The sequence below is a fragment of the Dermacentor albipictus genome, chromosome 2 (assembly GCF_038994185.2).
Source record: "Dermacentor albipictus isolate Rhodes 1998 colony chromosome 2, USDA_Dalb.pri_finalv2, whole genome shotgun sequence".
Taxonomy (NCBI): Eukaryota; Metazoa; Arthropoda; class Arachnida; order Ixodida; family Ixodidae; genus Dermacentor; species Dermacentor albipictus.
The window spans coordinates 59,056,052-59,071,191 of record NC_091822.1 but is presented as its reverse complement, the minus strand read 5'-3'; the positions used below and the strand labels follow the sequence as shown (position 1 = coordinate 59,071,191).

Below are 15,140 nucleotides of genomic sequence, written 5' to 3'. Positions count from 1 at the left end.
GCTTCACGTGGAGCCTTTAGATGCGTCAATTAATGATCAGGGGGACCTACTCTAACGACTCAGTACGTTTGTAGAAAATCATCCAAATCGTTTCAGGGTCCCTTTAAACAGCCAAACAAAGCGTTAATATTGCTCTAACCAGGTGTAAAACATTTTAAACATTTACAAAAACAACTTTTGATGATTACACTCCGTCGAAAAGTTTACATCAGCAGCAAAGAAGAATACATTTCGTTACGGCTACTGTGTATGGTTGAACCCGCCGTGGTTGCTCAGTGGCTATGGCGTTGGGCTGCTGAGCACGAGGTCGCGGGATTGAATCCCGGCCACGGCGGCTGCATTTCGATGGGGGCGAAATGCGAAAACACCCGTGTACTTAGATTTAGGTGCACGTTAAAGAGCCCCAAGTGGTCGAAATTTCCGGACTCCTCCACTACGGCGTGCCTCATAATCAGAAAGTGGTTTTGGCGCGTAAAACTCCATAATTTCTTTCTTTCTGTGTGTGTGTATGGTTGAGCTCTGTGCCACCAGGTGGCTGCACCGTGCATACCATTCACATTTGCGCTTATGCTAAACGGCACAGTCAAGCGGCCAGGCCCTGTCGCCTTGCGCTTGTGTTTGCCTTAACACCAGGCTCGCGAAACGCCATTGCGTCAGTAATCTTCCGGTGTGAATTGGCGGCCGCAAACGTGCAAATCCTGGCGCCGACGGGATAGCGGCAGCCCGATGACACTGCAGACAGTTCGCTCGCCTGCTGCCTTGCAGAGGGACACGATGTGGTAGCTTGACATATTGCCAGTCGCTACGATTGTGGTCCACAACGCAACAAAGTCGAATCATGGTGCTCGCGAAAAGAGTGAGGCCGACACTGACGGCGGAGCTCTCGTCAAAGACGGAGTACGTTGTAACACAAGCAGACGGCACTTGCTGTGTGCCGGAAGTGCTTAAGTGTACAGAAAAATTATTCTTGTGCATTCTCCTCATGTTATTTACTTTTTATAAAAACAAATTAACTAACATTCCAACTATTACGAACATCATTTGTTTACCATAAAGTTGGGAAAATTATCGATCACGCGCTCTGGTCAGCCAATCGTGTAGCTCGCCCCACGGACGTCGTATGGGTGATTTACGTCATATGGGTAGGGGCGGCTTAAAATTCCGCCGAGCAGTGTGCTGCGATTGGCAGCGATGTGCATTTTTAAAACCTTATAATAAATTACATGCTTTACGCGGAGCACATAGATGCATCAATTAATGATCAGAAGGACGTACTATAACGATGCAGTACGTTTGTACAAAATAATCAAAATTGTTCCAGGGTCCCTTTAATGTTCTCGATTTGATGATCTTGTTATCTAGCATCCTAATGAATCCACCGTATTCTTGCGAGAGCGTTTCATCTGATTTTTGATACCATGAAGTGTCTTTTTCGTGCCAATCAACACTTCTATTTGGTCAGTGAATGGTAGCAACTGCCTAAACGTTTTGTTGACATATGCAAATTTCTTTTCCGCATTCAAGTGTCTCCTTTTATCACCATTAACCTTCCGCGCATTTCATTTTCTACGCAATCTATGCAGACAACACCTGGTATTGCCACACAGGCCCAAATAATGGTTGGCCTCCCCCCGCGGCGCAATCGCACGTTTAAGGGCATCACTCTCCCGCTGTAGACAAAGACGCCATGGGCTGCATGCTCATCGCTAACCAGCAGCTGTGCTTTTTTTAATACGCACTCTATACATATATGAACCTGTGTGACGGTATTTCTTCGCAGGCATCAGCGACAATGTTTTAAGATATATACGGGGTAGGTAGGAGCCTCTAATAACTGCTGTTATCAATACTGCTTTTAATCGCTACCCGATTTCAGAATTGTATGATGAGAGTTAATTGTTCGTGAAGCATTTCATTCAAGTGAGCTCACACAAACCAGTTATCCAATGGTAACGTGAATCCGTACCGAATGAGAGCTCAGAGTAGTAACGACGGTACGCTCTCGCGAAGCCAGCCATTCTATGCCTATCACGCGCTGCGACCTAGCTCCGCGACGCATTGCTCACCTTACGATATTCAAAGTGGGCGTTCGTGTTCATATTGCAGACAATGGCTCACGCGACGCTCCTTTTAGGGTGGCTTCATTGCAGGCTACTAATTTTTAGGCGCTTACAGCCGTCTTCGACGCCGAGAGTTCTATACTAAGGTTGTTAGAACTAAATTGTACCTATTCTTGCTAGTGTTGGCGATCGATGTCAGACCAGTGGCTCAGACATGACGGAATGAGCGACCACTTGTGAGGCCTTGCAGCTTGTTTATATTTCCGCGTGGCCACGCATTCTTGTATCTATTCCCCTTTACAATATTTCCTTGTTCCTAAAGTACCCCTCCCACAGTGAAAGGTAGCCAAGGGGTTATATTCTTGTTGAACTTCTTCCTTTCATATACAGGGAGAACATCTTTCTTTACGTTTTCCGGAATTATTAAAAATCGCCTTTGGCAGATAGCATAATTCTTGTCGAAGAGGCGGGCATAACTAGCATGAGACATCAATACAGATATTCCAGAAATTAAGAAAAATTTACTCCTGAAGTTCCTAATTTTTGACTTTATGGCATATATTACAATTTACGAATTGTAACCAATAAATTAGCAATACGTATCCCCTTCAAATGAATATCCAGGATGATACTAGTTTCGAGATATTATTTCCCACAGTATTGGACGAAATACATAAGTGTTCTAGTTATTTTTGTGCTTGAATGCATAAAAGAGCGTAAAAAAGCGGAACAGTGCATTTTTATCGTGACTTTAATGGCGCATATCTCCAAACTGGTGCCATTCGAAAAATTGCTTCTAAATAGGTACGCCTAGCATGATCACCATCACAAAGTCCTAAATTACAGCATTTGGCTTAAGTAAATATTTCGTAAGTGAATTAGTTACTGCTGTTAATTAGCGGAAAACATGTTTCTATTTCTCGTGGAAGTAATGTCCGTCTCCCTAAATAAGCTAGGTCAACGACTAAAATCATATTATCTGCAAGACGCGATTTTTAAAAATTCTTGAAAACTTAGGATGATCCCTCCATATATACCTCTCTTGCTGCCGATGAATATGAGCTTCGCCCTCTTACTTTCCACGTGTATTAATCTTACTAATCTCGCTAATTTTTTGTATGTCGTTGACTAGTTTCAGCAAGCCGCAAATAGCCAGGAAACTGCCGTTGTTACGTAAAAAATCTAATGAATTGCCCACACATTAGTAAATAACGCACTCGCAGTAAGGGATTGAAATGCCTCCGTCACCTGGCGACGCGCTTTGTTAAATGTGTCCAGCTAGAACTCCTTTCAGATCACATCTTCTTCTTTATATTCCTCTGAACAAAAGAAATAAATCAGGAAATTGAATTGCGAGAAACAATAATAAAACCGAAATCCATTTCTGAACAAGCCGCGCAATGTCGCATTGGTATGCGGCCATTACCTATGCTAGTGGCCCCATTGATTGAACAACAGCAACATCTAATTGCTGTTTAGCAATCTAAGCGTGAAATGCTCTGGCTCGCCGTTTGGCGCTTTATTCCCTTTTATGTACTTCAGAAGGCATGACGACTGTTGTGTCTCATATATAGTGGGCCATAGAACACTGAACTTTTCTTAACGGATGTTAACTGTCTTGGTTAAGCATGGGGTACACAGGAATAAGTGTGGTTACATGGAGGTAAAGAAAGTAGAGTGGTTAGGTTAGGTTAGGGCTACCAGCAGAGGAACAGGACTGCCAGACGCAACTTGATACTTTGTCTATTCAGAGTTCATTGAGGAGAGGTTTGCCGCGACGATGGGAGCGAAGGCTTCAGAAAGGGCGCGTGGCCAATATGTAACACTGCACGCGCGGTATGGTGGCGCCATCTCTTGAGCTTTCTTGTAAGAATGACAGCTGATCCAAGTCTTTTGCTCTATTGTAGATCACAGATAATAATGTGTTCATGCCTGTGTCGGAAAAGCTGGTCTAGCAAGCCTTGCATTGTACATCGCTTTTTCAAGTTTATCAGAAGCCATATTCTGCGCATGCGCTGTAGCTGCAGCTGTTTAGTAAGCCTTTCATTTCTTGTTCTTGTTTTTCAGTACGTTGCTATAACCTGTGGGACCTTGAACAACTGCTCTACTTTACTACAAAGTGAAGCTATGGAGGTACGAATTCTCTTCCTTACAAGAGAATGCAGCAGCGCACGCATGGATTCCGAATATTCATGTCCAGCGTGTACGGTGCGCGACATTGTGGTGAATTCTGTGTGCCTAAGAAACAAAATGCGATACACAAAGTTAAGCAAACTTGCAGCGTAACAGCTAGGAAAGCACCGTTTAAGATGGAAAACGAAAGAGAGAGAGGGAGAAGAGAAACGACCCCGAAACGTGTAGTGTAACAGTACGTCGCCTGTTGCTTCTTGGAACATCAATTCTAAAGCGATGCGAGAGCTGCGCGCTGGCAAACTACGATGTCGTCTGCGTGAAAAATGACCCTTTATCCACCTATGTTTTCGAGGATATTTCATAAAAGTACGCAGCAAGCCTATGCCTTGCGTGGTTTAAGCGTTGGTAGCTTTTGAATTCTTATTGACACCACAGAACACGCCTTATACCACCAGTGTTTAAGCTCTCATGATGAGTGTACTCTGGTTGCAGAGAAATTTCCATAAAATGGTGTAGTTGTTTACTTGGCAGCTTTTATTATTCTCTATGTTCAACACCCCCCCCCCCCCCCCCCCCCGTGACCATAGGTTAATGAGGTGTAGGATTGCTCTCATTTGGAAGAGAGCAGGAGCAAAATTATCTAAAGACCAGAAACATGAAAATAGCAGAGAAATTATGCATGGAAGCTTAGCTAGTCTGATTTCAGAAGCAGCACTTGAAGCTCGAAATAAGGCACCAAGGCAGCCAGTAGTTATTCTCTCCAAAGTAACAAAGGACTTTCTGAAGAAGCGACAAAACATGAAAGTGTCTGACACAAGATATCAGTGCCTGACACAAGATATCAGATAGAATTTTTTGACTATCAAAGCTGATCAACACGAAGATAGTAAGGCAAACTCGAAATAATAACTCGAAATAAAGTAAACTCGAAATAAAGATTGGGATAACAGTAAAAATGACCACATCATGAAATCAGTGTGGAAATTGGCATAGGACAGGGCGAGATGTATGTAGTAAAATATGCTAGCAATAATATAAGCAATTTTAATGACATAGTTAAAGGAGCCGAAAATTTCTAAATTGCCTGCACAGCACCAAGACATGCCACGCAACCTAGGTGTGTAGTGATGAAGAGGATACAGAAACTCCTTCTATAACTAGCCATAACTAGCCATGATGTTAAAATGGACTTGTCAGAAATGTCCCGAGGAAAAGCGGCAGGAGAAGATAGTATAACGTTCGATTTATTCAAGGATTGAGTAGATGTTATGCTTGAAATGCTTGCCGCTTTTTATATCCCATGTCTAACAAATTTAAATGTACAAGCGAGCTGACAGAATGCAAACAATATACAAACCCATAAGGAGGGACACGTTAAAGAATAGAAGACTTAGAGGTCCATTCATCCACCATGTGAATAGGCTGGCTTGAGGAAGAGATACGTATACTGCAATGGGACAATCCATGTTATCAATCAGGTAATTGAGAAATCTTTGCAGCACAATCAACCTCTCTCTGTGGCTCTCATAGATAAGAAAAATCTCATTGATGCAGTCGAGACACCAGCAATCATGGAGGCATTGCGTAATGAAGGAGCACAGGAGGCCTACGTGAATATTTTGGGAAATGCCCTCAAAGATTCCACAGCTATTTTAATTTCCAACAATAAAAATAGAAGTCAGCTAGGACTTGCAGCACCAACTCTGGGCCGTTCAGCGAGCTGAGGAAGCCGCCATGGGCCAACAACCCTTGGCCGAATCGTAGGCGGGGTTAGGTTCACCCCACCTTACTGCAGAGCACTCAATAAAGTTATTTGAATGAAGAAAAATAGAAAATTACTTTAAAAATGGTTCAGGCAAGAAAACAGAATTTCCGCAATGCTATTTAGTGCATGCTTATAAGAAGTACTAATGCTCTTAGATTGGTGAGCATTAGGAATGAGGATCAACGGCGAAAATCTTAACAACCTTCAGTTTGCAGATGACTTTGCCGTGTTCAGCCCCACTTGAATTGAATTGCAGCAACTTAATGAAGACCTCGACCAAAAGAAGTGTAAGAGTGTGGTGAAAGATCATTATTCAGAAGACAAAGGTAATGTTGAATAGCCTGACAAAGGAGCGAGTATCCATTATAGCGAACAAGCCTATCGAGTCTGTAGAGGAATACGTTTATCTAGGTGGACGAGTAACAGGGAACCGTTATTACAGGAAGGCAATTTGTTGAAGCATGAAATTGAATTAGAGTGCATATGGCTGGCATCGCAAAATACTGATTGGAAGCATACCACTGTCCCTGAAAAGATAAATCTTATATAATTGTATTCTACCAGGGCTAACATACAAGGCAGAATTTTGTAGTTGAAGGAGCTCTAAAACATTGGACTACGAAAAGAATGATGGGACGAAAAATGGTGGGTCTAGCGTTAAGGGACAGAAAAAGAGCGGTGTGTATCGGAGATTAAACGGCAATAGCCCATATTATAGTTTACATTAAGAGAAAAAGATGAAGCTGAACCGGTCGTGCAATGCATAGGGCAGATAACCGGTGAATTATTTGAGTTGCAGAGCGGGTGTGACGGTCAGGGAAGTGCAATCGAGGAAGGCAGAAAATTATGTGGGGTCATCAATTTGGGAAATTTGTAAGCGCTAATTGAAATCAGCTAGCACAAGACAGGGGCAATTGTGGATAGCCAGAAAAGGCCTTTTTCAGAACTGATGAATATAGTGATGATAATAGGCACAGACATGAGTGCAAGCTGACAAAATAAACATAAAACAAGAGGCCAGAACTTAACATCGCGAACGCTCTTTCGCATCAAAATAGGGTATCGAATACCGAGATTAGGACAATTGTAACGTCTTCACTGCTACGCGCGTGGGTTTCACGGGTTACCTTGCGTACTGTCGTTTAACAAAGTTACGTTTCTATACTTCGTATCTCTTTTGCGATTTCACACACGCTGCGATGTGATGACGCGGTCTCCACACACCTCGAGTTGTCTATTTTATGTTCTAAGTCGTTGAAGGCTGGCTATATTGCAATAAAGAAATGCACGACTGATGGTGCGAGAAAGATTATGGGGTTTTACGTGACGAAACCACGATATGAATGCGCGGCAAGCCGTAGTGAGGGACTCTGGAATAATTTAGGTCACCTGAGGTTCTTTACCGTGCACTCACTGCGGCCGGTATTTGATTTCGCGGCCTCGCGCTTAGCAGCGCAGCGCCCAAGCAGCTATATCACCTCGGCGGACGGGGGTGCGATCGAAGCTCTGTCTACCAGCACACCAGCCCAATGCTCTAATGTTTTGGGCACGATTGCATGCAGTCTTTTTTTGTGTGTATGTGTGCCGACTACTATTTGAAACGTGTGGTGCGTGAGTCAGGGGAAACTTCTCCCATGCTTCCCTCCTGACAGATAGCGCTTTGCAACGATGTTTTAGACTGTTCTACCTTCGGAATAGGCCGAAATTATTAGATTGCACTACCCTCGGGATCCCACGATTCTAGATTACGCTGGCTTCGAGGTTGGCGTATATTTTTGGACAGCACCGCCGTATAAATCCTTCCATACTTTTGTTCAGGCAGATACCTACTATGTTCGTGAGGTCCACCTAAAACGCTGTCGCATTAGAAGCAGCACTCGATAATTGAAGGATATTGATTTCTCCCTTATAGAGAGTGTTTTAGGGGTAGCTTACTGGTGAACTTAAAGCATGTACATAATCATAATAAAAATTTTTGTTCTAGGTTGTTTGGCCTTGCTGGAAACAAGCTGCTGGTGAGGTTTTTGTAAGTGTACAGCTTATTGCCCGTATTCAGTTCCATTGCTAGCATGCTGTCCGGACTTCCACGTCATGAGCACGAGTATACTTAAAGAGGTGCAAAGGGTCCGGGTGGACTTGCACTCTCTTTGCAAGAAGTTTAGAATAGTGATGTGCTTGTCGGACCCAGTTGTTGCTGTTATTCATTACTTGCGATATTCTGGGAAGCTTCCGCCATCTTAACACTCTAACTAAATCTGCATGAGAAAAATAAACACGCAATGAGAAAACAAGAATTTCCGAAAAATTTATATAATCTCACGTGGTAGTGACGGTTGGGGACACAGCAAGAAAACTGTGGATGGTGAAACTAAATTTATTGGGCGCACCTGTGCCCAGAAAAACAGGCTACACTCAATGCTCAACGAAAACGGCGAACACAGTCGGCGATCATCGAAAATCTGATCAGCGAGTCAAGCGCGTCGGCTGGTATGGATCAGCCGTTGAATGTTCCAAAGTAATCGCTGGGACCCGCGTGCCTTCCACAAATTTCTACGCCATGCGCGTCGCGCATGCATGAAATCAGATTACACAAAGTTCGGCGACAACAGACAGCGGATAGAAGCGTCGATAACAGTCTAGAAACTTCCGATACATGTAGACGCGTCCTGCGCTGAGCGATAACATTTATTAGACGGTAAAAGCGCTCACCCGTAAAAGATAAACGAGTTCACGTGTCAATAATCAAACGCTTGTGCAATAACCGTGTAAACGTTACATCCATTCTTCAAACTTACAAGAACTTGCGTAAATCATGCGCAGGGAAGTCCTAGGCATGAGCTTAACACAGAATACTTATGAGATTGAATCGAGGCGAGAGAAAGATTCTGGAAGTATCCATCTTGCGATTATTGTGGACATTGATGCTATATTAGCATTGAGGCAACCTAGCAAAGCACCGTATAGCCGCTGCCAAAGGGCGTGATGTTTGAGGTATGCGTGTAGCTAGGCTCCTCTGTAGCGCTTCCTTCTGGAACCACTATGGCATATAGCGCTGCGGCCACGAATTCTGCGCATGGCACTTGTCTAGATACATATTCAGTCTAAATTGTATAAACGTAAATCTGCCGTGGGTTCAGTGCCGCGTTCTCCCGGACAGCTTAAAAGCTAACTTTGTTTTTGTCATTGAAGTGGCACTTACCCATTGACTCAAGTAGCAAGTGCTAAAGAAATTCATCGACGAGCAGCCCGTATCCAGCGACACATACTCAGTGACCCACGTTGGCGTCAAAGGCGTTCATTCAAGTGTGGCACAAGTCTGATTGAGCATATCCAGTGACCAAAGTTGTGGTGAAAGGAGTTCATTCAAAAGACGTACATACCCAGTGACTAGTGTGACTAATCATCTGCCAGTATCAAAAAGCAACGCCCTCAAACATGCTCCACAGTAGTTAACGCGCTATTTTCTCCATGCATCAACCACCAGTTATCGGCGCTTTTACCACCACAGAGCGCCGCGCTGTTGCGGGAGGGCCGCACAAAATTAAGGCGCCAGCGATGCCTCTAACTTCTATGAAGCTTGATTGAGGGCGCTGTTCTTTAATGTGGACAGATGGTTAGTGACGTGATACTTACTTTTCGCGGTCTTTGTTTAGCATGCCGAAATATATAAACCGGCAAAACGTACCTGGCTGAAACTTTGCCATCTTTAAGTTCCTTTAATTTTCCTACGAATTCTTCATTGACGGCACGGCACTCAGAGCAGTAGTAAATATTGCTAAAAAACAACTAATTAATGAAATGATTGGAATCAACAAAAGTTTACATGAGTGTCACTGCTGTTTAACTGTGAGCAATAATACACTTTGTTATCTTCGCGTAGAATGGCCTGTGTATTTTGGAATTGGATGTATGATAGCAAGGTCATCCTCTATAATAAGCCACATAAAAAAAGAATCTGTCCAACATGTGATTCAATCTAGAGAGCTCGCAGTCTCGAGGACAGCGCTGTGACCGCTACGCCACGAAACAGAAACGGAGACGGAGCTTTTTGCAGAGTACACATCAGCGGTCGTATAGAGCATCTCGGTTAATAAAAAAATGAACGAAAGCCTGTTCTCCTCCGTTGTGCTCAAGTACTTAGGGCAAGGCAGATTACGAGGAGGGAACGTCCCCAGATGTCCCTCCCACAACTCACGCACGCGCACAACACTCGTGAAATACGAAAAAGAAGGTCTCCAGTTCACCCACGGCTGATCATTTTGAGCCTTCATCTTCCTAAAAAAAATATGCGTGTGCGTTTTTTCGTTACCGCCGCACCTGGGCATGAGATGAATGGAGAACGTAGCCTCATTACTGTCCCGCAAGCCACCCAACGTGTTCCTTACGTAATCGCAGGCGCGCAGCGAAGAACAAAGTTAGTTTTGAAGTCTAGGTGAGTGAACGTGCCTCGTGAATTTGACATGTATATAGTGGCAGGCAGGCTGGGTTCCTCAAGCCCATGTCCTCGACAAGAATATTGATGCGCGGCCTCGCGCCAACCCTGTCTTCCATTGCGACGATCGCAACCATACAGGTCATATACTAATTAGTTATAGTAACTCTGCGACCATGGCGAGAAATCGGATGCCCGGTGCTCCTTGGGATCAGGCACTCGACGTGCACTACGGAGATAATTCCACGTGTTTCCAAGCTCTCAGACTTTCATCGGATAATTCTATCGCGTTTAATCGTTTCTTTACGCTATCCTCATGTATTCTTGCCTATTCTTCCGATGTAGTGTTTTGGCGTTTTTACTCGCATGTATATTTTCACTTACCCGCGTTTTTAAAATATTCTTTAGCCTTAGAACGACAGAAAGCTGAGCTAGTTGGTAAGGATTCGCGATATTGTACAGGCATAAAAATGAAGATACGCGTCTTCTGGTAGAGGCATGGCATATCTATAATGGTGGAAGTGCGTGCGTGAGTCAGCCTTCGATTAATTTACATAAGGAAGAGATTAATTGCCTTAACAGTTACCTCTCACGTAGACCGGCACGTGTACCCGATTGACACGTGGAGTTACCATTCCTGAGCATGCGCAGATGAGTTTTGTGCCTTCTTTCTTTTTTCGCCTCAGTGCTCGCTTCAGTTGATAGTCGGCGTTCGTGTTGTCCACTTCTCTACTCTTGTGTCCTGTCTGCACGCCTCACTTCTATTTTGCACAATGATTCTTTAGCCCTCGTGAAATCACACGGTTCGCGCCAGATATTTTGCTGTTGCTTGCCAACATCGCTCGCGTTAAGCTAATTGTCGCCTTACTGTGTGTGTGTGTTTTGTTGATGTTACATGTCGTGTAAGATATTTTATTTAAACAACTAGTTTATTCGCGTCACCTACTTACTCATGCATAAGGTTCGCGGTTGTTCAGGCGTGGAGCTACCACCGCACAGCATTAAAACCTTGCTTCAAACGCACGTCGAGTGATTTCTCTGCCGCACTATCCCCTCTACTCCCGAAAAGGCAGTATACTAACAACTGTTTTTGGGAATGTCCCAATAACCCTATTCTCTTGTTTCAACTCACTTCAACTCATGTAATTCTTTTGCACAACCGCCATGGGGGCGCAGTGGCTTTGGCGTTGCGCTGCTAAGCACGAGGTTGTGGCATAATATACCGGACATGGCTGCCGCATTTGGATGAGGTCGAAATCCAAAAGAGCCCGTGTACCGCGTATTGGGTTCACGTTACACTGGAGGTTACCGTGATGTCACCCTGGTGGTCAAAATTAACACTGTGCCCCCAGTACGGCGTGCCTCATAGTCGTATTGTTGTCTTGGCACTTCAAACCGGAGCATATAATTTGTGCCTTTCTCAACAAAAAATTCCACAATAATTCCTTTTATGTTTTTTTTAGATGAGGAAGCAAGTGCTGTCTTCGCACCAAGTCTCATGCTTCGTAAAAATAGGAGTAAGTATCTATTTTTACGCAGGTGAACAAATTTGTAGCTTCTTTATTTTTTATTTTTGCTCGACATGATTGACATCGTTTGCGCAACACCGCTGATAGCAAACTGCCTAACACTCCACGTATGTTCTGCATAAATTTCGCTAAGGAGGACATTGCTGTGGCCCTTTCAAAGGTGTAGTTACGCAACCTGAAAGCAACTTCTGGTGTTGTCCATTGTGCCTCCCATTGGCATATCAACCAGCAGTAAGTAAATGCTAAATCTCCTCTCGCACGATGTCAGCAATAGATGCTACTCAAGGCTGCATCGAAGGGAACAACTTCTGAAGCTCTTCCCGCACGACCGCTCTGAAGTCTCGCGCATGTCTTCATTGCCCAGTGATTGAACTCCGGCGTAGCTTGTTAAGCTCGCGTGATGGTTCAGAATCCGAATCAGAATCCACTTTATTTCCAACACACTAGTTGGGGGCCCCCATGCAAAAAGCTGTCGCAGACAGCTTGACGGGACCTGGGGGCCTACAGAGAGCAACAGGCAGTGAATTTCACAAATTCGAGCAATTGTAAATACATACAGTCATTTATGAAGAAGAAATGTACTTGCTTGATACAGATGCAGCATGAATGGTGGACACTATCACAGAATGCATAAACACTGCAGGAAATGTAGCAGCCAAGAGAAGAGAGCAAAAGTTCATTGCTTCATTTTAATTCATTTTAACTTCAATTTAAACGTGCCGAGTGGGGCACTGAAATAATGTGAGCTTTTAAGAGGTTGTATACTGTTGGTATGCAGTAATCCAGCCTAGATATACCGTAATTTGTACGTGTACGTGGCACTGATATTACCCTGTTACGTATGCCGTAGTCATAAGGGGAATGTTCTGTATCGTGTGGCAGTTTATTTTATAAATATAAAGAGATAGTATATAGTCATATAACTTAGACGCCTTAAACATATTATGTTTAATGAATAGGGGACTGGTGGGTAATAGGGTCGGGTGTCCAATAAAGTTCTCAATGATTATTAGCATCTTCTTTTGGGGCCGCTCCAGTTTGTTATAGTTGGTGGTCATTGTAGTACACCAAAATAATGTGCATATGAATGGCGTGAAGAAAAAAGTGGCATAATATATTGCATTCTTTAGTTTAATTGGAATTAATTCCCTTAGTCTGTAGAGGCAACCCATTGCTTTCCCTAATTCAATCGTGATGTGTCGGTTCCGCACTTCCAGTGTTTTCTCGGGGCTGGTGGCATCGCGGAGAATCTCTTCGACGGTCTTCGGTGTGCTTCGTGTCATTCCAGCGAAAAGTTCTTGCTTCACCGCACAAATGAGTAGGTAGACTTCCTTTTGCTCAGACATTTGAGGATTGGCGCGGTGAAATAGACGGCTCATTTTTTCCGTAAAGGTAGCTCGTTAGGTAGCTGCTCTCGGGCTTCCGACACAACTTTGGCCCTTCATTTCCGGACGACGCTTGCGAACATCCTCGGAAAATTACTGCGAAACATGTTCCACGGTATAAGGGTGGATGCGCGGTTCTAGAGCCATGTCCTCCCGGCATCTTCCAAGGAGACGTACAATTGGCGTTCCTTATCACAGAGGTCCAGTTATTGAAGGCTGCTGAGATTATTTAGAGTCTCGAGCCAGGTTTCCAGATCGTCTGACGAAGCTCCACGAAAGGTAGGATGCTCCTTGGGTTGTTGAAGCACGACAGGGGACGCCAAGGCTTCCACTGTAGTTGTTGACTTGGCCACGATCGTCCTGGTCGTCTCAGGCAAACGTCCGTGCTCCGGGGGCAGTCCTTGCAGCCTGCGGCTACCTCGCTTGTCGTCGGCGACGTTGGCGTCTTCAGAGTTCGGGCTTGTGCGTCGGTTTGTTGGGGGCATTCGGTGCATGAACGCAAAGCACCTCCACCGGATATCTTGTAGTACTGCCGGTGAGGAAAGAAGAAAACAGTGAATGACGAAAGTTGCGTTTGATTGAGCAAATCGGTGCCCTCAAAAACACGCTGAACTGAAGGAACAGCGATAGCGGCGAACACAGTCGGCTATCGTCGAAAATATGACCAGCGAGTCAAGCGCGTCTGCTTTTATACTGGAGCCATCGTAGGTTCGAAAGTAATCGCTAGTGCCCACGTGTCTTCGAGAAAGTACAAAAAATTCGAGTAGCGCATACGTGAAAACAGATTGCACAAGGTTCGGTGACAATAGACAGCTCACAGAACCATCGACAAACCGTTTAACTAACTTCAGATACATGCAGGCGCCTCCTGCACTGAGCAATAACATTTCGTTTACCCTAGCTACACGGGCAGCTTAACCGCAGGTAATCGTAACCCTGGTTAACTCGCTCAACCGTGGTTAGCGCGAACTGTAGTCCGCAAGAGTTACACGGGCTATTCCGATCACGGGTAATGGTATGATGACGCGTCGCGTGATCTCTTGCGTACAGGCTTCATTTTGAATAATTTTCTTCGACATTTGATTACAGTGGTATAAAGATGTTACTTTTCAGCAAAACAATTGTCATATTTGAGAATTTTAACGCGTAAGACTGCGTTTTGCACATGTAGGTTATTTATTTTCGATACGCCTGTTCTCAGTTGTGAGCATGCCTGGTGGGTAAACATCTATATAAAAAGTCAGAATCAAGGGTCACAAATGGGTAAATATAAAATAAAATTGGGTCCACTGAACGAAATGGTAAAAATAAATTCTTAATGAACAAATGAATGTGCCCACAAAAAAAACGCTGGTTACATAATTAAAGGGAGTACTACTTTACGCGAATGCATTTTGGAAGTATACGCTTGCATTTACAAAAGAAAACAGTAAAAAAGGAAGAAAAGGCAGTGCTTTCAGGTGTTAATGTATGTGCACAGCGATTTCACATTGCACAAATTCTCACAACAAAGTACACGTTAAAAATAGTGAAGTTATAAGTTTAAAAGCAGCGCCATCAAATTTGAAAAAAAGTGAGAGGCACACAAAGACACAGCTTTTGTGTGTGTCTCACTTGTCCAGTTTGATAGCGCTGTTCTTAAATTTTGAAATTTGTGCGTAGCCGTCATCTCCTGTAGAGGCGCGCGTTTCGACTACATGTGCGCAGAGTGGTCGGATTATCTTCCCAAACGGGCATCAGTGCCTGAGTTGTCGCGTCAGGCCAAATGATACGCTTTTTGGAAGATATCTCCGAAGCGCCAGCACTGCACTCGGGAGAAGTATCGTCTGCCATTTC

The 15,140-nt window shown here is 44.1% G+C and overlaps 1 protein-coding gene across 3 annotated transcripts in view; it reads left to right on the top strand.

Moving 5' to 3' along the window:
* LOC139055421 (monocarboxylate transporter 13-like) overlaps nucleotides 1-15,140 on the top strand; it is a 218,094-nt gene that overhangs the window by 23,440 nt on the left and 179,514 nt on the right. For 2 of the 3 annotated variants that reach the window (XM_070532881.1, XM_070532880.1), the window contains exons 2-3: nucleotides 7,943-7,984; nucleotides 11,854-11,907. The gene's annotated coding sequence lies outside the window, so the exon portion shown is untranslated. The remainder of the gene's footprint in view (nucleotides 1-7,942; nucleotides 7,985-11,853; nucleotides 11,908-15,140) is intronic. The other variant, XM_070532882.1, reaches the window with a different exon arrangement.